General features: G+C 31.2%; 1 protein-coding gene across 1 annotated transcript in view; it reads right to left on the bottom strand.

Moving 5' to 3' along the window:
- The window catches only part of Tsp66E (Tetraspanin 66E), a 362,122-nt gene extending 341,051 nt beyond the window's left edge, over positions 1-21,071 (bottom strand). The window contains exon 1 of the mRNA XM_075353657.1: positions 20,846-21,071. The gene's annotated coding sequence lies outside the window, so the exon portion shown is untranslated. The remainder of the gene's footprint in view (positions 1-20,845) is intronic.
- Positions 21,072-23,224: the final 2,153 nt, after the last annotated feature.

Here is a 23,224-nt window from a genome sequence, read left to right on the forward strand (position 1 = left end):
TCTGGCGATATCAAGCAAAACGATTACTGATGAAAAAGGAAAACCATTAGGCTTATTTTCATTCCCCATCCCTGAATTAAATTTCCCAAATACATAACTGAACTGATATATTAATATAACTGAATGATCTTATTACTAGAAAAGAATTTGATTTGAGTTCAGAAACGACAATAAAAGATGAAAGGTTTTCCCTCCCTTTATGGAAATCTGAATAAACCAAATATCAAAACGTGCCCTAGCAATCTAAAAGGCATTAAATTATATGAAAAAGTTTATCTACCCTTGGAATAAAATGGGAACTATCTAACCTTTAAGTATACGGAAACTATAAGGTTTTTATCTCTCTTGACCAACATTAACAAATATGACTTCAATGTCCCGTTTGCAGAAATCATCGAGCCAAATTTCAACCAAATCGGTCCATCAAGTCTGGAGATATCAACTAAAAAATAAGCCCAACAAACATACATATGTATCCTTCAGAATTTTTCAATGCTAAAATCATGTTTTTTTTTGGTTAGAGAGGCTCATGAAATGTCAAAATTTGCAAAATTCCCGACATGCAACATCTAAATTCGTAATCCCCAGTTTGAGAAACGCTATTATAATGTATGACTATATAGCCGGCATTGAATATTAAGAAACTTTGAAAACAGATTAACTAAATTTTGATTTATCACCGAAGTTATGTGCTAATAAAATAATATGTAAATACTCAAAGAACAATTTCACTCAATTATAATAAAATTCTTTCGTATCTAAAGATAAAAAATAAAAATCAATTATACAATGATAAAGAATGTATAATGTACTTTCTATTACGATGAAAAACCGATAATTTCTTTGAAATATTTGTAATGAGTTGATAAAACTATAATTATTATAGTCTCGTCCACTTCAAAAACATTAATAATAAATCTAATAAATATTGGATAAATCAACCTAATACTATCGATAACGTTATTTTAAATTATAAAATTGTGCAACGTAATCGATTATGTAAATCTACGTATTTTTTGATAAGAATCAATAGCCATAAAACCAGATAGACAGATCTAATAATAACACTCTTAGTTATAATTTGCAATTGTATACGACTGACAAATAATTTCCAGTAATAATCCGTCTGCACTCAATACTATTTTCTTATTATGCATTGTCGAGATTCCCTTTTTTTCTTCCTACCTTCCAAAACTATTCTATAAATTTCTAATAATTTCAAAAATATTTTTGATTTATACATTTTTATATCCTTATGAAAATAAAACAATAAAAATATTTTTTTTTTTAAAAAACCGGCAAATTATTGTATAACTTTTCAGGCTTTGCAGTTGAACGATTTTTATTTTAAATACCCAATACGATTTTTATATATTAATGACTTAATACGCATAATTTAGAGCACAATTATAAAACAGATCAAAATGTTCAATAAAAAAATTTGGTTTCAATTTCAGTCCCTTGATCAAATGACGTTTTTACCTTAAAAAAAATATAATTCAGAACAAAAAAAAAATCAAAATCTTAGTAAAAACTTTTTTATTCCAGTCGACCTTTAGAACAAATAACGGTTTTATTATTAAAATAATTATACTATGTTTAAAAGTATAATTGCAAAAAAAATTTGGGATATATTTTCCTTTAAAAGTAATCACCATATAGCTCGGGCTAAGCCGCGACGGGAATGCTAGTTTAGTTCAGAATTGGTACGGTTATAATTCTGGTGTAAATGATTCATTTTAGTTGTAAATCTTAATGAATTTTAGCAGTTTTTATAAAGCAATCATAAAAAGGTAGTTTAAATAGATACAACTGCAGGTGTGAACTTAACCTTGGTATTGTCTTATTTATACTATTGACATCAAGATGTATATACGATGTGATTACTTGCGTTTCCCGTCGCGGTCAAGGGATGTTTACCCAATCAGAGCACTGCCCTCTGGACCCCGCTGTTTTCATTAAATTCACTCTTGCGAGATAATAATGATAAATAAAAAATAGATTTTCTTCTATTTATAAAAATTATCAGTGTATTGTAATTTCTTCAGGGCAACAGTTGGGTCAGTACAGGGCTCACTAATTGATTTTTAGATTTCCCGTGTCAGCTTTGCTCGCGAAATACATGATCAGAATTACAAACATAAATTACCATTGTAATTTTTTACCAAGTTTCATAAAGATGCAATAGCGGTAGCATAAAACGGCAAAAATGTAAAAGAAAATTTGTTTTTTACCCCTTAAAATTCAAAAAACCCAAAAACAGTCTTTAGATATTTATCTGAAGAGTATTTTCAAGCCCAAATCAAGGGAATATCTCGTTTAATATAGCCGTAAATAGGTAAAATTTGCAACTATTGTTCGAAATATTTCACCCCTTTCAAGGTCGAATTGCAAAAAAATCTAGAAATTAGTATTTAGATATTCACAGGAAGATTACAGTCGCCAATAATGAAGTTAATATCTTCATTTGTTACAGAGAAATACATGAAATAGTAAAATTTAATATTACCTCATTTTAATCTTTTAACCTCGTAATTTTAAAAAATTTAGAAATTTATTTTTTGATATTGGCATGATGATTACACACATCAATAATCAAGCTGATATCTTCGTTTGTTACCAAATATTTAAAAAAATACCCGGCTTTTAAAAAATAAAATTAAAAATTCATTTTAACCATTCAAACTCGGGTTTTCAAAAAATCCTCTTAATGTGCACTTATATCGTAAGAACGTGTTCTCAAATTTTCATCAATTTATCTTCAGCAGTTTTTGCTGGACGTTGATTATGAATCACTCACAACTTGTATTTTATACATATAGATATATGTAGACAGCTGTCATTGATTGCTATATCATTTATTGAAAATGGATTGTAATTAATGTATGATAGAATAAATTCAATGTTCCACTTTAAAAATAGAAGCAAATAAAATTGCCTCAATAAGGATTTGGTAATTTATTACGACATCGCTAAATATAAGAATAAACTCATATGCAATTACTACAATTAATTCAGAGAAGAAATTTGTTAGTCATTGCTTTTAATTTAAGTATTATGAATAGCATTTAACCAGAAAAATTAATGACTAAAACAAACCTTTTCTCACACATAAAATGGTTATAAGACAATTTTTATAAACAATGTTAAAATATTATTATTACGAGTATTATTGCCTTTTTTCACAACTACCTTACTAATATAGCCGGCCTCCGTGGCGCGAGTGGTAGTCTCAGCCTTTCATCCGGAGATTCCCGGTTCGAATCCCGGTCAGGCATGGCATTTTCACACACCCTACAAATCGTTCATCTCATCCACTGAATGAAGCAATATCTAACGGTGGTTCCGGAAATTAAAGGAAAACCTTACTAATATAAATATGTTTGAAGTTTAATAGCTATTACTGGTAGAGAACAATAAGAAAAAGTTGAGAAAGGCAGTTATAAAGCAAATAGTTTTTTTTGCGGGTTCACAGTCATCGAGTTCAGATTAAAAATAGTCCAACTGGTAATTTTAATTAAGTTTTTGAATAAGAATACAAAAATGAAAATATTAAAATCACATTAAACAAATAAAAACAAAAACGCACGAGTTACATAACTTACCCGACTTTGCCCTTGAAAGATTTTTATTTCAAATACGCCATTAAATATGACTGATTTAATTTGAAAATATTTACAATATTACGAGTACAATACAACTAACCAGGGGATGTGGCCTCCCGGTGACACGGGGTCTAGCCCAGGGTAGCAGAGCTCGCTTCGCTCGCCATTCCCGTCTAGCAAGAAGGCTCCGCTCTCTGGTCCCCCGTTAACCTTATGGTTGTGAGAATAATACTGATAAATAACAATTACGGTATTCTTCAGTATTTTTCAGGTAAAAAATAAACTAAATTACAGAAGACAAAATAGAAATAACTTTTTTCTTTTTTCCTTTTTAGCCTCCGGGAATCACCGTCAAGTATTACTTCAGAGGATGATATGTATGAGTGAAAATGAAATATAGTCTTGTAGTCTCAGGTCGACCGTTCCTGAAATGTGTGGTTAATTGAAACCCAACCACTAAAGAACACCGGTATCCACGATCTAGTATTCAAATCTGTATAAAAGTAACAGCCTTTACTAGGATTTGAACGTTGGAGCTCTCAACTTCGAAATCAACTGATTTGCGAAGACGCGTTCATCACTAGACCAACCCGATGGGTAGAATAGTAGTAACTATAGTAAATAAAGTACACATACTTCGGCAACGAAAAATTCATAACTTATTTTTGCTGCCATGGTGACTGAAATATAATCATGAAGTAAAAGGATTAATATATTTTTCTTTAATGAATATCTTCAATTAACAACTTCACTCCCAAGGTGGCTAGGGCCTCGGTCTACAGCATAAAACATTTTCTGGGATAACACGAATGTATCCTACAAATTTCAAAGCAATTGGTCGGTTGGTTCTCGCGTGATACGATGACAAACAAAGAGAAATAAACAAACTTTCGTCTTTATATAACACGCCCGCACGCGCGCACATCACATTAATTAAAATTTGATCGATTTCGTATTAATTAATACAAGTCAAAATATGTACCATAAATTTTATTTTATTTGACCTCCGACTTTGATTATTTCGAAAGCTCAAATTTGGTTCAAAGTGCCACTTGGTATCAATTCTGGTTCTCTATTAGAATATAAAATTTGGTTTGCTCGATTTCGTATTAGGGTTACGCGTACATACACATCCACTCAATTTTTTTAATAGAATAGATTCCCAAAAACATTTATCGCTCAGTAAAAAAATTTGGGTCCGTTTTTACCTTAAAAAGTTATGCAAAATTAAAAATATAATTTAGAAAAAATCAAAATTATTAATAAAATGTTTTAGATTCCTTCCTACTTCCTTGAAAAAAATAATGTTATCATCAAAATTATACTATACATAGAGTGTAACTACAAAAAAAAAAATTAAAGATTTTATTTAAAAAATGTAGGTTCAGTTTAACTCCAACAGCTATCTGATATAACATTTTTAGTAAGAATCACAAACTGAAAAAGAAAATCAGGAATAAAAGAATTCAAAAAATATTTTTAATTCTTAATTCGGTTCCCATGAGACTCTTTTTGAAAAAATCTCTTGTCTAAATTAATACTAGATATACTTGAATTTTCAATCTTGTAAATTCAAGATATAAAAAAACTGATAATTTAAGTACATTAACCCTTTGTTTTTAGGACTTAGAAGATTATTTAGTTTATGAAAAAAATTATTTACTTCAATAAATCAGCTTGATTTGGTGTAATGTTTATTCAAGAAAACTAAAAATGAACTATAGTTTATTAAAAAAAAGTTGACAAGTTGTAATACTTTCCTAGCATTGATTATTTATTGTGTTATATGTGGAAAAATAATAACATAACTTAAAAAAAAGTGCATAACTTGAATTATACATGGAAGAAGATCTAACATTTCTTTTTTGGGGGTAATTTATAATGAAGTTTTTCTGTAAAATTATTATTATATGTTTAAATTTAAAATTCTTATATTTTATATTATATATTTATTTTTATTATATTTATAAATTATATCTTATAATTTATATTTTTTAAATTAAAAAAATCGGTATTCTTTAATTTTTTTTCCTCCTCCTGTCCAAAATCACCTTCCAAATTTTTTTTTTATTTCTCCACCTTTACTAAATTAAATGGAAGAAACTAAAACCGGCTTTTCCGGCTTCCGTGGCGCAAGTGATTGCGTCTCGGCCTTTTATCCAAAAGCCCCAGGTTCGAATCCCGGTCAGGTAATAGCATTTTCATACACTACAAAATTCCAAATCCATATCACACGCACAAGCTTATGTGGCGATATCATCAAGCAAAAAAAAAAAGTAAAACCAATTAAAAGTTGCCTAAAATTAATTTTTTGTGAGTGGGGGTGGGGGTGAATTACGAAGAAGTTTTATTATAAAATTATCTTTTTTTTTTAAAAAAATAAACCACAAAAATAATTTTTTAATTCAAAAAATCGGATTTTTTCTCCTCCCCACCATCGAAATCACCTCCCACGAAAACGTTTTGATATTTCTACGTTTTTTTTTCTCTTTTACGATTTTACGACCTCATAGGATAACTTTAGTTCAATTTCTGAGGCCAGTATATTTTGTAATCGGTTCTTCGTATTTCCGAATCTTGTAAGTTGTTTTATTCTTGCTTCTTCTCTTTTTGTTCACATTTATTATGTTAATTAAATTATTTATGTTTCTTTCTACGTTCATTATGATAAATAAAAGATTTTTTTTAAATTCACTGAAAAGTTTACATACAATAAAAATTTACCCGAGATTTTTTTTTGAGGTGAAGGGGGGAATTTTTATGAAATGTTATTGTAATACTGTTACTATGGTTTATTTAAATTTGTTAATATTATTTAAAGATAAACCCAAAAAGGGTTTTGAAACATTAAAAAGAAATCGATGTTTTAAAAATATGATCTACCCCCTTTAAAAATATGATTTTTTGGAGTCCTTTGCACTACTACTATGCCTATGAAGACAATAAAAAATATTCGATTAATAGATATACAATAAATAAAACGATAGCTTTTCCAATTTCAGGAGGAATTTTGGGGGAAACGTTTTTAAATGGTGTAAAATAAGAATGTACGCATGTACTTAGCTTAATTTAAAGTGGGGTTATTTTTGCTAAATTTTGAGAAAATTAACCCCGAAACGCCCCCCCCCCCCACCAGCTGTAGATATTAATTCCAAAATTTTACCAACAAATTATCCCATATACATGAGTCTATGTGCCAAATTTCATCAAAATCGGTTTATCCAGTCAAAGTTATTAAGCTTTAAACACATACATATGTAGGAATATTACTCCACTTTTTTTGTTTATTTGAGTTCCTGGATCATGAAACGTCGAGAAATGCAAAACAATTCATACCTAATTTTTTGACTGATTACCATACATTTTCTTCTTGCGACATAGCTCTAGAGCTATGATACCAGAAAAGTAAGAGAAAATACAGTGATATCCCCTTATTAAATTGGGGTTGAAAATCAGGCCAAAGCTGGGATACATATTGCCAAATTTAATCTATTTTGGTGAACGAGTTTTTGAGATATAATGAAAAACTCTTTTGAACTTTTATATATACATATCTCCCCAACCCTAAATCATAGTTAATTATGGAATTTTAAAATTAAATCTTCAAATAAATGCTTTGTTGTTGTTGTTGTCATCCGTTCAGTCGTGTCCGATCCTCGTCGAGGATGACTCATTTGAGTCATTGGCTGCTTCTTTCAGCTGTTTCATGATCATGCCCGTGTCAGCTTCGATGGTATCAAGCCAATTGGTCCTTTGTCGGCCAGGTCTCCTTTTGCCGCTGACCGTATCAAACAGCATTGATTTTTCTAATAAATTAGACCGCATAAAATGTCTGAAGTACGAGAGCTTGAACCGAAGTATTTTGCCTTCAAGGAACATGGCTGGTTTGACCCGCTCCAAAACTGCTTTGTTGGTAATTTTGCATACTTATAGTACTTACATCCATTTAGTACTTCAGTCATACTAAAACTCAATTTTCTATTACCATACTATATAAAAAGTGAAAAATTAAAAATGGCAAGAAAATATTTTATCCCTTTCTTTAATTATGTCTAAAATTTAATGTCGGTGATACCCTGTACATAGAGAAATATTTAAAACCATTTTCGAAGGATTTATCTTTGTGGCATGTATATCTTCCGGAAATTTGTATAACATTTTTTGAACTAGGTGAAGATTGATTGATACTTTGCCATTTACAAAAGCCTCGATATTCAAAATATTGCCTGATCTTTATACTTCCGCTTTATAGCTACGTTGCAGTAGCAGCAATAGAGTTAGAGCAGAGAAAATAAAACTGATAAAGGCGTGAAATAAGAAAATTAGCGTTTTTTTACAGTTATCATTAAGTATTTTTTTACGCGTCATTGAAAAGTATATAGCGCGCTTTTAATTACTTAAAATAAATGTATTTGATACGAAAATACTAAACGTAATCAATTATTTCACAATATTTTGAAATTTAATTATTTGTGAAAATGAAATTGTATTTTACTTCCTTGTACGAAGTAAAGGAAGTATTTGATCGCGAAAAATTTCGGTTTTTAGATATCAACGGAAATATCCATCCATTTTATCCATTTTGACCATCCCTAAATCCATTTTGACTAGTTTCGGCGTGACGTCTGTACGTACGTATATATCTCAATGAGGGCTTATTAATTAAGACAAAATCAAAACTATTTTCGGCTTTTTTGACACTGTTAGTTCAGTGGATTGCAATTCAAAGGGAGAGGTGCACAACTAGATGTTACAACGGTCCTAAATTCAAAATTTCAACATCCTATGGCTAATCGTTTTTGAGTTATGAGAGATACGTAAGTATATCACGTCGAAACTAGTCAAAATGGATTCACAGATGGTGAAAATGAATTTTTACCGTTGAAATCTGGAAACTGAAATTTTTCGCGATCACAATACTTCCTTTACTTCGTACAAGGAAGTAAAAAAAATATTTTTTACATAAGAGGTAATCAATTTTGGACACCTAATAATCCCACTCCGAGACGCCGCCTACCAGGACAAACCGCCCGGAGGGAGCGCCTACGGCACGCCTCTGCAGCTAATGTCTTAATAAGTTTTCTTACAAATTTGCAATTCTTTTAAATTGTACACCAAAATCGTTTCATGAAACCACTTTCAAACTATTCTCGTCAAATTTTGTTTTTAGAAAAACTTAAAGTACATGAGCATTTTGGAATGATAAAAGTAAAATATAACTTATGGAGGTTAAAAATCTCCGAGGATGTTTTTGGGATTCTACTCGATTTTAACAAAATAAAATCCAAACTATTAAAACGTTTAATAAGTAAGCATGTATAATCTGAAAATAAATAGCAGAAGGTTTTGTCTCAATTTTAGTGAAATTCCCTAAAATATTTCAGTTAATCTATAAACAGTGGACTACTAAAATAAGAAAAAATTTCAATCGCAAAAAACGTTGAAATGAATAACTTTTGCATTTGATGAATTTTTTATTGATAACATAATTAATAAAATAATTTCAATAATTATAATACGAGTATTGAATAACTGTTGATGAAAACAGTTACTTGGATACACATAAATCATTAGTGGTTATACGAATATATATACAGCTTGTAGTAAATTGCATCCTAGCTGCAGAGTATAATTATTTTAAAAGTGATTATCGGACCTATTAAGTCTATTTATTCGTAATATTTTCCGCGGATAAATAACTGTTTAGCGCTTTCGCAGGTAGTATCTACGTACTTCATCAGAACAGTTAAATTTTTCTATAAAATAATTTTAAAATTGTGGAATTGTAATGATAAACACCGTATTTCAGTAACTGAAGTAATAAATGAATGAATGAATATATTAGTAGTCCCCCATTATCCGTTTCCCGTTTTACCGACTATCAGGGAAAAACGACCCTCTAATTTTTTTATAAAATAATTAATTTTTACTTCCTTGTTCGAAGTAAAGGAAGTATTGTGATCGCGAAAAATTTCGGTTTTCAGATTTCAACGGAAATATCCATTTCGACCGTCCCTGAATCCATTTTGACTAGTTTCGGCGTAACGTCTGTACGTACGTACGTATGAATCTCGCATAACTCAAAAACGATTACCCATGGAATGTTAAAATTTTAGGACTGATTTAGGACTGTTGTAATATTTATTTGTGTACCTCCCCAATTGATTGTAATCGAATGAACCAAAAATGTCCAAAAAAGCCCAAAATCGAAAACAATTTGGATTTTTCTTAACTGCAGTAATAAGCCCTCATTGAGAGCTTTTCAACGATATATCATAAATGCTACTTATGTTCATTGGTTCCAGATGTATAGCCAAATGAAATTTTTAATCAAATATTTGGATCTTAAAAGGGGCGGGGCACATCGGTTCGAATCAGACTGCATCTCCTTTTTTTTTAATTTAATTATATTGATTTATTAACCTCTGATTGTAAAAAGAAATGTACGATAAATAATAATTCAATAACAATAAAAAAAATATCAGAAGTTATTAATGAAATATAACTTTACGTACTTATCATTATTTAAAAATGTGCATACGTAATTTAATAGGCACACAAGAAAGTCATGTGGTGTCCACATGAGATTTTATATAATTTAGTTTATATGATTTAATATAATTAGGCCCTGTACAGTACAGTAATGTATATGTGGAATAGTAATATAATTTAAACCCACCGGGTTGGTCTAGTGGTGAACGCGTCTTCCCAAATCAGCTGATTTGGAAGTCGATAGTTACAGCGTTCAAGTCCTAGTAAAGCCAGTTATTTTTACACGGATTTGAATACTAGATCGTGGATACCGGTATTCTTTGGTGGTTGGGTTTCAATTAACCACACATCTCAGGAATGGTCGAACTGAGAATGTACAAGACTACACTTCATTTACACTCATACATATCATCCTCATTCATCCTCTGAAGAATTATCTAGACGGTAGTTACCGGAGGCTAAACAGGAAAAAGAAAAAAGTAATGTAATTTATGCCCGCATGCAAAGCAAAGATATTCATGAAATGTAAAATCAGTACTCGCTTAGACTTTATACACTACTGTGTAGCACCCACGTCTGACTTGTATATTTCCTCAGCTAGCCGAAACATAAACAAACAATTTACGCTGTTATCTCTAAGATTAATTTCACAACATCGATACATTAAGCGGTTTTGTTTAAAAACTTTTTCAATATGATGATATCATAACTACATTATACTCTCGAAGTGAAGACATAAAATCATCGCATCGATTGCGGTTTGAATGGTGTGATATAAAGTGGCGTCTATAGTGATAAATTATTTTTTACAGTACGTATGTATATCCATATTGCGAAAAATAACCCCCTTTTAAGTAACGGACGTACAGTGAGTATTTTGTTCGCGTACATTAAATTTTAGTTTAAATTTAGTACAATTCAGATACTTTGTAAGATTTCTTTTTATTTTCGTCCATTCGGTGTAGTATAGAAAGTTTCTTACGTACCGAAGGCTTCAAATATTTTAGTTTGCGTTAACCTTTAAATTTCTATACAGTTTACTTTTTACTTGTACTTACTGTTATGAGTTGCAAAAGAAAACGTATGGTAGTTTCGATCGAAACTAAACCGAAAGCGTTACAACATTTAGATAAAAATCAACCGGTAAAATCAGCGGCATTAAATGTAGGTGTTTGTGAAACAACGGTTACAGATTGTAAGAAACTGTTCACAGGTTTAAGCAGCAAGGCAGCCAAGTAGCTCTTCAGTCGAAGTGTACCTTAAAAAACCTGTGTGGATTTACTAGAAGAAGCACTGTGGACACGGCTCCTTCAAGAAAGAGAACGAGGATCACCTATCAGCGGTCTCCTGTTAAAAGAAAAAGCCATTATTCTGAATTGAAAAATCGCTTTAGCAAACGGTTCTGGCAGCAGTACTATTAAATTCCTTTACAGCAAGTGAAAAATGGAAAAAGCGCTACGGAGTCTATATCTTGAGTACATCAGGCGAAAAATTGTCTGCATACCACGGTGCAGCAAAAAAAAAACTTAGTCGTGGTGTCCCATTGCAGCTGCCATGCTTCCATCGCGAGGCTCTGCAGCCTCTTCCGCATACAGGAGGTAGGCAACTGAACGAAATTTAGATCCGGTGCATTGTGATTACCGTTCTGCTCCGGTACTGACCCGGCTCGAAACAGCATCTCAAATACCTCGGCCTCCCGGCCTCCCTTTTCACAATCTCCATATGGCTGCCCGAAGCGTATATATATATACACAACACACGAGTATATATTTAGGATGTAAACAAAGTTCAGCAGCTCTTAAAAAAGATTTAAAGATTTCAACATTACAACATAAAACAATAAAATTCAGCATATTCTTCTACTTCGAAACGATCTATTTTTCAATAAACCACCATACCTCAAGCACTCAGGGGAAACTCGCACAAGAAAGGGCAACATAACAATCTATATATATATATAAAAATGTTAAGTTCGTTTGTGTACGCTTCAAAAACTCAAAATGTTCTGCACCGATTGAGCTCAAATTTTAGCACGATATATACCCGCATCAGAGATTGTTTTTAACTATTTTTAATAAATCTATCTATCAATTTTTAATTTGTACAGTTTTTTAATAAATAAGAGGCTAATAAATCAGATGGAAATGTAAACAAAGGAAAACCAATCAGATCAATGCAAGATGGCCGCTGTCAAACACAACGACCAATCACAGAGAGCCCGTATGGCCGTTGCCAATGTAAACAAAATCACAACTGATTAAGTAACAAATTTCTTTGAATTATATTTAACGAGCTATCCTTGCTGCAGAGAATAAAGATGTCTATCAACTTAATAATGTTATTCAATCCAGCATTCAAAGTGAGGAAATTAGATAGATATAAGTCGATAGACACCGTTGTGGAAGCAGATGAAGTAGTTAATTATCCAACGGAATTTTTAAACTCACTTGATCTCTCTCTCTTTTTTCCTGTTTAGCCTCCGGTAACTACCGTTTAGATAATTCTTCAGAGGATGAATGAGGATGATATGTATGAGTGTAAATGAAGTGTAGTCTTGTACATTCTCAGTTCGAACTTTCCTGAACTGTGTGTGGTTAATTGAAACCCAACCACCAAAGAACACCGGTATCCACGATCTAGTAGTATTCAAATCCGTGTAAAGATAACTGGCTTTACTAGGACTTGAACGCTGTTACTCTCGACTTTCCAAATCAGCTGATTTGGGAAGACGCGTTAACCACTAGACCAACCCGATGGGTCAAACTCACTTGATCTGCCAGGGATGCAACCACACATATTAAAATTGAAAATAGGTGTCCCAGTTATCCTATTGCGGAATATTAATCAGCCATAACTCTGCAACGGCACGCAACTTGCAGTTAAGAAATTGATGAATAACGTAGTGGAAGCAACGATTTTAACGGGGCCTTTCAAAGGTGAAGATGTCCTCATTCCTCGAATACCCATAATCCCGACCGATACACCATTTTGATTTAAAAGATGGCAATTCCCAATTCGATTGGCATTTGCAATCACAATCAATAAAGCTCAAGGTCAATCTTTAGAATTGTGTGGTTTAGATTTAGATGCGGATTGCTTCTCACATGGGCAACTGTATGTTGCGTGTTCCCGAGTCTGCAAACCAGATAGCCTTTATATTTACGCAGGCAGTGGAAAAACAAAAAAATATTGTATATCCACAAGTATTGCAAAATTAAACTTCTATGAAACGTATGCTTTGTTTTGTTTCTCATTTCTCATCCATGCAACCACAATGTGCCACAGCGAAGCGTGGCGGGTACAGCTAATTTTAAATAAAAAGGGGAGCGGGTTATATTTTAAAGTGCAATAAAAAAACAATTTTGATAAAAAAAAATAAAACTTCTTGGCTACTACAAACCCAACTAAAATGGTGCTAAATTTAATATTTTTCATAGCTAGGTTCAAATGTAGGCGGAACGGAACGCAAAGATAGCTGGAGAATTTGTTTATCCCTGCTAATCGCAGAACCTGGACAAAAGTCCCTTCCTGCTGTATCTTTCTTTTATCGAGCAGGTAATTATTTTTGGGAGAAAATTGATGCTGTAATTTTGTGTCATAATTATTAGGTCTATTATTGTAAGAAAAATTATTACTTAATTTGATACATACTAGAATTAACAATAAATAAAAACGATTAAAATTTAATGGAATTGAACGTAAAGTGGTGGACATGAAAACAGACACAAAATTACAACATCAATTTTCTGCCATAACTCGGCTATTTATATACCGATTTAAAAAAATAAAATGTTATTTTGTTCAAAATAAAGGGCTTAATATTTTAGCAAATAACATAAAGTTTTATGAAATTAATATTTACGGAGATATAACGGATTGAAAAATAAACACGGTCGCCATTTTGTAATTTGCGAAGGTATTTAATTCCTGATTTTTTGCTAATTTTAAAACTTTATTACCAAGACGTTTTCCAAATATCAATGAGATTCTTCCATCCGAACTTGAAATATAAATTTTTATATAAAAATAGCAAAATGGCAGACAGCGAGAGAATGAAGGAGAAATCACCATTTTTTCTAAGGATACTGTTTGTTTAATTTTACAAGTACAAGTATACCCAGCCCACCATTTTAGAAGCATCCCCCATCACTCAGACGCTCTCTCTCACACACTCTCTCTCGCTCTCTATCTCTCTATCCCTCTATCTCCCTCCCACATTCCACCTCTCTCTCCCCCATCAATCTCCCCTCTCTTTCTCTCACTCTCTCTCTCTGTGTGTGCGTGTACACCATATACAATGCATTTATTTATATTTATATATATATATAATTATGTATATATATGTACATTAATATATATATATATATATATATATATATATATATATATATATATATATATATATATATTAACATTTAAATGTGTTTTTTTAAATGAAAATCAACAAAAAAAAAGGCTGGAAAAGTTGTATATTTTAAAACAATTTTTGAAGTCTTTTTTATTTTTTTATTCCCGAGGGAAAAGCTTGAAAACACTTGAAGTATCCCCAAGAATTTTTTCCTTTAATAATATAAAAAAATACAGAAAAACAATTTAAAGATACTGCAATAGATGAAGAACTAAAACCGTTTGTAACGTGGGGAAAAATAAAAAGGTATGCGAAAGTTCAAAAAGACTAAACAAGCACGAGCATTATGTTGGAATGCAAGGATATGAATTTTTTTCCCAAGATTTTCCCACTTATTTCTTCTGAAAATATCTGGATGATAAAAATACATACAATATAATCGTACCAATAAATAATGAGGCATTTTTTTAAATATTTTCAAATTATGTACAAAGACAATCTATTTTATCGTTTAAATCAAACAACTTTTCACTTATCTGTTAAAAACACCCGTTTTTATTGTTTTCTCAATAGTGTAATTATTTCAATTTTTTGTATTTTTGTTAAGAAATATTTTTTTAAATATAAATTTTTATGCAGCATATTTTTACCTCGCTAAATAATTACCTTCCCGGTGAATATAGCTAGAATAGCTACATTAAAGGAGAAAGTATGGTGATTATGTCACAAATGGGGGTATCGCATTTTTTTGCAAATCTTTACGTTTACGCTCCGACTAGTTCATCTAGACTAAAAAACGTTTGTATGAAAGTATGTATCGCACTGCTTTTCACCTTATATCTCAAAACTGACCGAACCGATTTTCTTCAAACTTGGCTCAACTAATTCTATATATGGTGCATTGATCAAATTAATATTGTTTTTACTTCTTTGTACGAAGTAAAAATAGTAACGTGATCGCGAAAAATTTCGGTTCATATTTATCCAAAAAAAAGTTTTAAAAAAATCAACTTCCCCACCTCTTAGTGATAGCATATCAGCTTTTCACCCAGAGGTCCTGGGTTCTAATCCCAGTCAGGCATATCATTTTTCAAATTTCCCATTCTCATAAGGTAAAATGACCAAAGCAGTTCATGTCCGTCATCTCAAAAAATTTAAATATATATATAGTTTTTTTTTCTTATCTCCTTTCAATTTTAATATTTTTTAAAAATTTTTTGGTATTTTATAGATCATGTAATAGGGCTATCAAAAAAAATTTACAATTTTCGAAACATATTAATCCCAGACCTCACGCACAGAAAAGCTTTTTTTGTTTTTACATTCTTGTTTTCAGCCTTTATTGGACTTGGTGTTAGATTTAGAGAAACCTTTATTTAAGTTTTTTTTTTAACTTCCGGGTCGACCGTTAGGCCTACTGCAGAGGATGAGATTTGTAGTGTGTGTGAAAATGCAATGCCTGACCGGGATTCGAACCCGGGACCTTATTTAAGCACATTTGTTAAACTTAACCTAACTATATAAGAGTACTTAATTTTTTTTAATTTTATTTATTCCAATTTATCTAAGAAATATAATATTCTATTTTTTTGTTTTTTTTTATGGTTCTCTCTTTCAATTTTTATTATTAAAAAATAATTTCTTTTTCTTTTTTAATTTTAAGTGCAGTTAAAATTTAAGTAGTTTTGGCCCACGTAAGATATTTCCCCCTGACCCAAAATAAGAAGCAATGTTTCTGATTACTATTATAAAATTTATACTATATTTTTTAATACTTTTAAACAATGCTTTTTTTAAATTTATTTATCTTTTTGTTAAGGATCACTTTTTATAAAAAGCTTTTACTAACTTGTCCCCCACAGATTAAGGGTGCTCCCAAAATCAGTCATGCAATACTTCGGTAGTTTTTTTTTAATTTTCCGATGGACGATTTAATATCGCGAATATCGTTAACAAAAAAAATATTATTACAATTTTGGTTCTCAGTAAAGGTGAACAATTTAATGCGAATTGAAAATGTGTTGAAACATTATATTAAAATATGTTACAGACTTGTTTAAAAAAACACAAAATTCTAATGAAAGGCTAAAAAAAAATTCATTTCATCCCTTGCTTCACATGTTTTTCTTAATTTTTTTGCTTTGAACACTACAAGGATGTGGTTTATGAAACTTTCAGATAAATTTAATGATTGCACATGCAACTTTGTGAAATGTAAAATGAGATAAGCTCCAGATCTGCTAGCATTTATTTAGTGAAATGTAAATACTTAAGCGATGAATATCGAAAAGTGAAAATTTTAGAGCTCAAAAACTGTTTGTTGTAAGAAAGAGGCTACAAGAGAAAAATGGAAAGAAAAAAGTAAAAAACGCTTTGTGCAACAGGAGAGTTCACAATACAGAAAACTTTTTATATTAAACTTTTAACTGGTTTTGACAAAGCCATCTGAGGACAGATTCATTACAACCTTAAATAAAAAATAAAATGTAACAGTCGTTTAGCATTAAAAAATAGTAAAATATTAAATATAAACAAAATCAAAAAGCGTATATTAAAGATATCTGAAGTGGACATCACATGACTTTCTTGTACGCCTATTAAATTACATATACACATTATTTTAAAACGAAAAGTACATAAAATTTTATTTCATTAATAACTTCCGATATTTTTTCATATATATTTTTTTTATTTATTGTTATTATTGAATTATTATTTATCATAAAACTTTCTTAAAAATCAGAGGTTAAGCCGGTCTCCGTGACGCGAGTGGTGGCGTCTCGGCCTTTCATCCGGAGGTCCCAGGTTCGAATCCCGGTCAGGCATGGCATTTTCACACACGCTAAAAAATCATTCATCCTCTGAAGCAATACCTAACGGCGGACCCGGAGGTAAAAAAAAATCAGAGGTTAATAATTAATAATAAATCAATATATTTAAATTTAAAAAAAAAGGGTACTTAAGTATTAACGCCACCGCAGCTACAGCTTTATTTAAAAACAAAGTAGTCAATCGGATTTCGGTGGAAAATGAGCCGATATAGAGTTTAACATAGATTCAAAACAGTCTCTTTATTAATTTTAATAAATGGTTGAAATTTATTTATTTTATTAATATAATTTAACCAAACTTAACCTACGCTCGCATCGCTCGCTAACCTAACTAATTAACAGGAGTGTTTTGATTATTTAAATAATAAATAATTGCAATAATTACTGAATTTATTAAATAAATACTCCAAAAATTACGTTGTTAATTAGTCAAGGTTAGCGAGCGAAGCGAGCGTAGGTTAAGTTTGGTTAAATTATATTTATAAAATAAATAACCATTTATTAAAATTAATAAAGAGACTGTTCATTTTCCACCGAAATCCGATTGACTACTTTATTTTTAAATAAAGCTGTAGCTGCGGTGGCGTTAATACATAAGTACTAAAATAGTTAAAAAAGAAAAGGGAGATGAAGTTCGATTAGAACCGATGTGCGCTTATAAGATCCAAATATTTCATTAAGTAAAATTTTATTTGGCTATAACTCTGGAACCAATGAAAATAAGTAACTAATGATATATAGTTGAAAAGCTCTCACTCAATGAGGGCTTAAGAGTTAAGAAAAAGTCTAAAATCCAAATTTTTTTGATGTTTTCTTTTTTGGATACTTTTGGTCCAGTCGATTGCGATAAAAAGGGGAGGTGCACAACAACTAGACGTTACAACAGTACTAAATCCAAAATTTCAACAACCTACGGCTAATCGTTTTTGAATTATGCGAGATACATTCGTACGTACAGACGTCAGGCCGAAACTAGTCAAAATGGATTCAGGAATGGTCGAAATGGATATTTCCATTAAAATCTGAAAACCGATATTTTTTGCGATCACTTACTTTACTTCGTACAATAAAATAAAACAGAAAGAAACAAATTTTCCGAGAAAACGGTTAAAATAGCAGTATCAAGGATATTATATTGCAGTGACCTCCTCTTTAACATTTTCCTGAATTCATGCTCTTAAAAATAAAGGGTGCACATCGCATGAGTTATACGTCACATGAGATAAATAACGTTGTAGAGGACTTTATATGAGTCGATTTCTAACAAAGTATAATTGCGATAGAAAATAATAAATATACTACACCAGGCTTACTAATGAAGATGAGATATTATGTAAACAGAAAATTTGTATTTATTACAAATTAATTGTAAAATTGTCATCATCATTCAGGTTATGAATTAATTCTAATCTGCCGTAAATAATTAATATTTCAGGCTAAAAATTATTAAACTGAATGATCAAAACGATTCTAGGATTTAATTTTCAATAAATTTTAATTTTTTTTGGTATCTATGTATACAAAAATGTATTAAGAAAAAAATCACGAGAGATTTGGAACGCTCCCTTTCCAGTGTGGTCAACATTAAAAAATTTTAATCTTAGATTTGAACTTCTTTCTTTAACTTTTTTTTAAATTTAGTTACTAATCATTTTTAGTTCATTAAAATTTATTAAAATAAAAAGTGAATAGAAGAATATTGAAGGCTTAAGACAAGTGGATACAATTGTTTCATTAAAATTGTTAGTCATTTTTGCAACTACATAGATTAAACAAAAATTTGTCAATACCCAAATATTCAATATTTTTTAACCTTCTTAGAAACAAACCAAAAAAAATTTGATGTAGACACCATATGACTTCCTTGTTCGCCTATTAAATTACGTATGCACATTTATTGCTGCACTTCATTTAAACTTATTTCATTTGAATGAGATACGATCCTCCAATTTTTTAACAATGGGGAGTTACACAATAGCTAAAATATTATTTTTTATTAGCATCAAATATTTATACAATTATTAATTCAACAATCTTATTTGAAATATTAGAATAGAGTAAAAGTCCCTATATTATTTTTAAATAAATGTAAGTCTTACATGTATCTAATACTGGTTTTTAAACTATTATGATGTAACAACAAAAAGTACTCTGTTTACATATCTTTATCGCAAAATAAAAACACGTAATATTCAATTATACTCAAGAAAGATGTCCCTAAAAATTTCCTTAACATTTTATATTAGTTTAGATATTAATTTTGTTTTACGTCGCTCAAGTAGTTATTTAGTGTTGGTGAGAACATCGGATCCGTAACCATGCAAACATCGGTTCGAATCCGACTTCATATACATATTTTTTTTTAACTTTTTTTTTAAATTTAAATATATTGATTTATTCATAACTGTTAACCTCTGATTGTAAATTGTCTTTTTTAATACTTTTACTTATAGTCGCATTAATTAAGTTTCATTAGCGACTTATCAGTGAAATGTAATTGAACCGGTAAATTTGTAATCTTGAACAAACTCAGGTCGACTACTCCTGAAACGTGTGATTAATTGAAATCCAACCAACAAAGAACACCGGTATCCACGATCTAGTAAAAATTTTTGAATTAAAATGAAAAGTACATAAAATTTTATTTCATTAATAACTTCTGATTTTTTTTTTCATCTTTTTTTTTGTATTGTTATTGAATTATTATTTATTGCTAAATTTTATTTTACAATCAGAGGTTAATATTAATAAATTAATATATTTAAAAAATATATTATGTAAAGTCGGATTCGAACCGTTGTGCCTTCCCCTTGTAAGATCCAAATATTTCATTAATTAAAATTTTATTTGCTACAACTCTGGAAACAATGAAAATTAGTACCACTTGTACAATATCGTTAAAAAGCTCTCAACGAGAGCTTATTACTGCAGTTAAAAAAAGTTCAAAATTCATATGTTTGAAAATGGAAACCCCGCTTTATTTAGAGGTTTAACTGTATAAATATTTTTGGTTCAGTCGATTGCAATCAAAAGAGGAGGTGCCCAACTAGATGTTACAACAATCCTAAATAAAATATTTAACATTCTACAGCTAATGGCGTTTTTGAGTTATGCGAGATACATACGTACGTACGTCACGCCGAAACTAGTCAAAATTGATGGGATGGTCAAAATGGATATTTCCGTTGAAATCTGAAACCGAAATTTTTCGCGATTACAATACTTCCTTTACTTTGTATAAGGAAGTAAATGTTAAAATCATATTTATATTAAATAACAGTTAATAATGCTTACAAAATACATATATATATATATATATATATATATATAGTATTTAACATCAGATTATTACATTGTTGTTGTAACCGACAGACAATGAGCAGATATGTTACTGGTTGATAAAAAATAACCAAAACAATTTAATTGGATTATATTGGGAATATAAAATCAAATAAAATAAAAAAACTTGTAATAAAGAACACTAAAACAGCATCCACCTGTCGTATTAATACACTTTTTCTACATGTATAACATAAAGTAAAGAATTTGAGATGTTATTTATTACTTACACAAATAGAAATTTTTTTCCGCAGTAGAAAATGTAACACGGAAAGATTCTAAATACTCTTAAATTTGATTAATATAACTGTTATACAGCATACCGAATCACAAAGCTACAAAATAAAACCACTTCCAAACACGCGATAACTAAACGAGTAAATATAAACCGAAAGAACGAAATCACCAACAGCAGAAACAACACGAGTAGAAGAGGCTGCTGTACTGAACGGTATACGCTGCGTCGCGACCTCCTCTGTTAGTTTCCCCTACCACTACCGCCACTTGTTCCAATCCAGATGCTTCATCAGATCCTCCCCGGCAGTTGCGTTACCATGCGTGACACATTCCACAATTTAATGCACCTGTGTTTTATTAATATAATACTGCAATGTTTTAAATAAAAAACTAAAACTTAGTTACATACATCAATAGCATAATAAAAAACATTATATAATTTTGTAAGCGCAAATTGGGTTTACTTTTTCCACACGTACTTATATCTAACGGTCAAGAAATGACCTATCCCGATTTCTTGTGTTTCTTCAGGTTTTGAGATCCCTCAAGTTTAAAATTCTTTACAATTTTTTCAACATGTATAAAGTATACATGAATAAAATGATACATGAATTAAATAATATTACAAAAATATTTCAAAATTTTTAAAAACTTGCTTTATACTTTTTAGTCATACTTTAATCAAATTATTATCATGAGTTTCAATTAGTAGGTTAATTTGGATTTCATAAGATAACATCGTAATTATACTGAAATTTCTAATCTACTTATAAAATATCAAACAAATTTTCAATCAAACATTTATTATACAAAGTAACGAAGTAGTATGGCAATCGGATTTTTCATCTGCGATCCCAAAAACCCCGTACCGTTTTGTCGATTTTTCAGTTTTTTTACATCCGGACCCTTAATTTACTCCCGTACGGGGGGATGTTTGCAAAAGTAATGTAGGAATATTGTATTGTCACCAGACCTTAATAATTGTGTAAAATTTCATTAATCGGCAATGTCAGGAAGTATATTACATTAAGGATGCAAGATTTGAGGACAAACATGAAAAAATCCCTTTCGGCACGCTGGTAGGCGGAGGTAGATTTCACCGGTGCTAAGTAGGAGATAAAAAACCCACCGGGTTGGTCTAGTGGTTAACGCGTCTTCCCAAATGAGCTGATTTGGAAGTCGAGAGTTACAGCGTTCAAGTCCTAGTAAAGCAGGTATTTTTACATGGATTTGAATACTAGATCGTAGATACCGGTGTTCTTTGGCGGTTGGGTTTCAATTAACCACACATCTCAGGAATGGACGAACTGATAATGTGCAAGACTACACTTCATTTACACTCATACATATCATCCTTATTCATCCTCTGAAGAATTATTTAAACGGTAGTTACCGGAGGCTAAACAGGAAAGAAAGAAGTAGGAGATAAAAAAGATTTCCACCTTAAAGTTAAGAAAAACTTCAAATTTACTAAATACGACAATGGTTGCATATGAAAAAAGTTTCACATGTTTAGCATACGACGCCCCATCTTCTTACAATTCCAGCAACAATTTGGCCATCCCTTGCCGTAAGGGTTGGTCATATCCAAAATTGTTACAGACAAAAATTTTAGGTAATGTTTAGAGGATTAACGACCACTTAAACCGATTCAAAACTGTGTCTGTTAAGGGAGGAGGTATGATTTCTTTTTGTCTTCGAAACCCCATTTTTTCAACCCCCTGGGCCAATGATTGGTTATATAAAAAAAAATTTACTGAGATAGGTTTTAGGCCACGAGCCCAGCAGTCACCTGCCCAGCGGCCACCGACAGCATAGAAGAACAAAGAAAGAAGAAACCTGCACTTTCCCCCGTTCAGCCCTTCGGGGCCACGGGAATATCAAGGTTAATGGTATGTAACTTCGGTTACTGCAAGTCTCGGAAAGTGCAGGCCAAAGAAGAACGAAGAGGTCATCTGTAGAAGAAGAAAGAAGACCCTCTACGACACCCGAAATCACGGACAGGAGTCCGGAAAAGAGCCCAGCAGAGATGCATCGTGAAGGGCAGCCATTAAAGAAGTGGATGAAGATCTTCTCCTATCCATTCCTAAAACTACTTAACAATTAAATAACTTAAATTAAATCAGCAATTGCGACTCCCTCCGGAGAAGGGGGCGCATTGCTCCCCCCAAACAGCTAGTGCCCCGTTGTGGCGTATTCCTGCTAGCTTATGAAGCGTTAGCACCGAAAGGACTTCAGTTGACGGTCTGAAGGGGAATTACGTCGGGAGCACGGGTTATAAAAGCCTAGTCTCCCGCGGTCGGACCCAGAAATGGGTTTGAGAACGCTGGACTCGAACGGATATGGAACGCTGCAAAAAATTCGTCCATAAA

This window comes from Lycorma delicatula, chromosome 1, assembly GCF_047948215.1.
Source record: "Lycorma delicatula isolate Av1 chromosome 1, ASM4794821v1, whole genome shotgun sequence".
Lineage (NCBI taxonomy): Eukaryota > Metazoa > Arthropoda > Insecta > Hemiptera > Fulgoridae > Lycorma > Lycorma delicatula.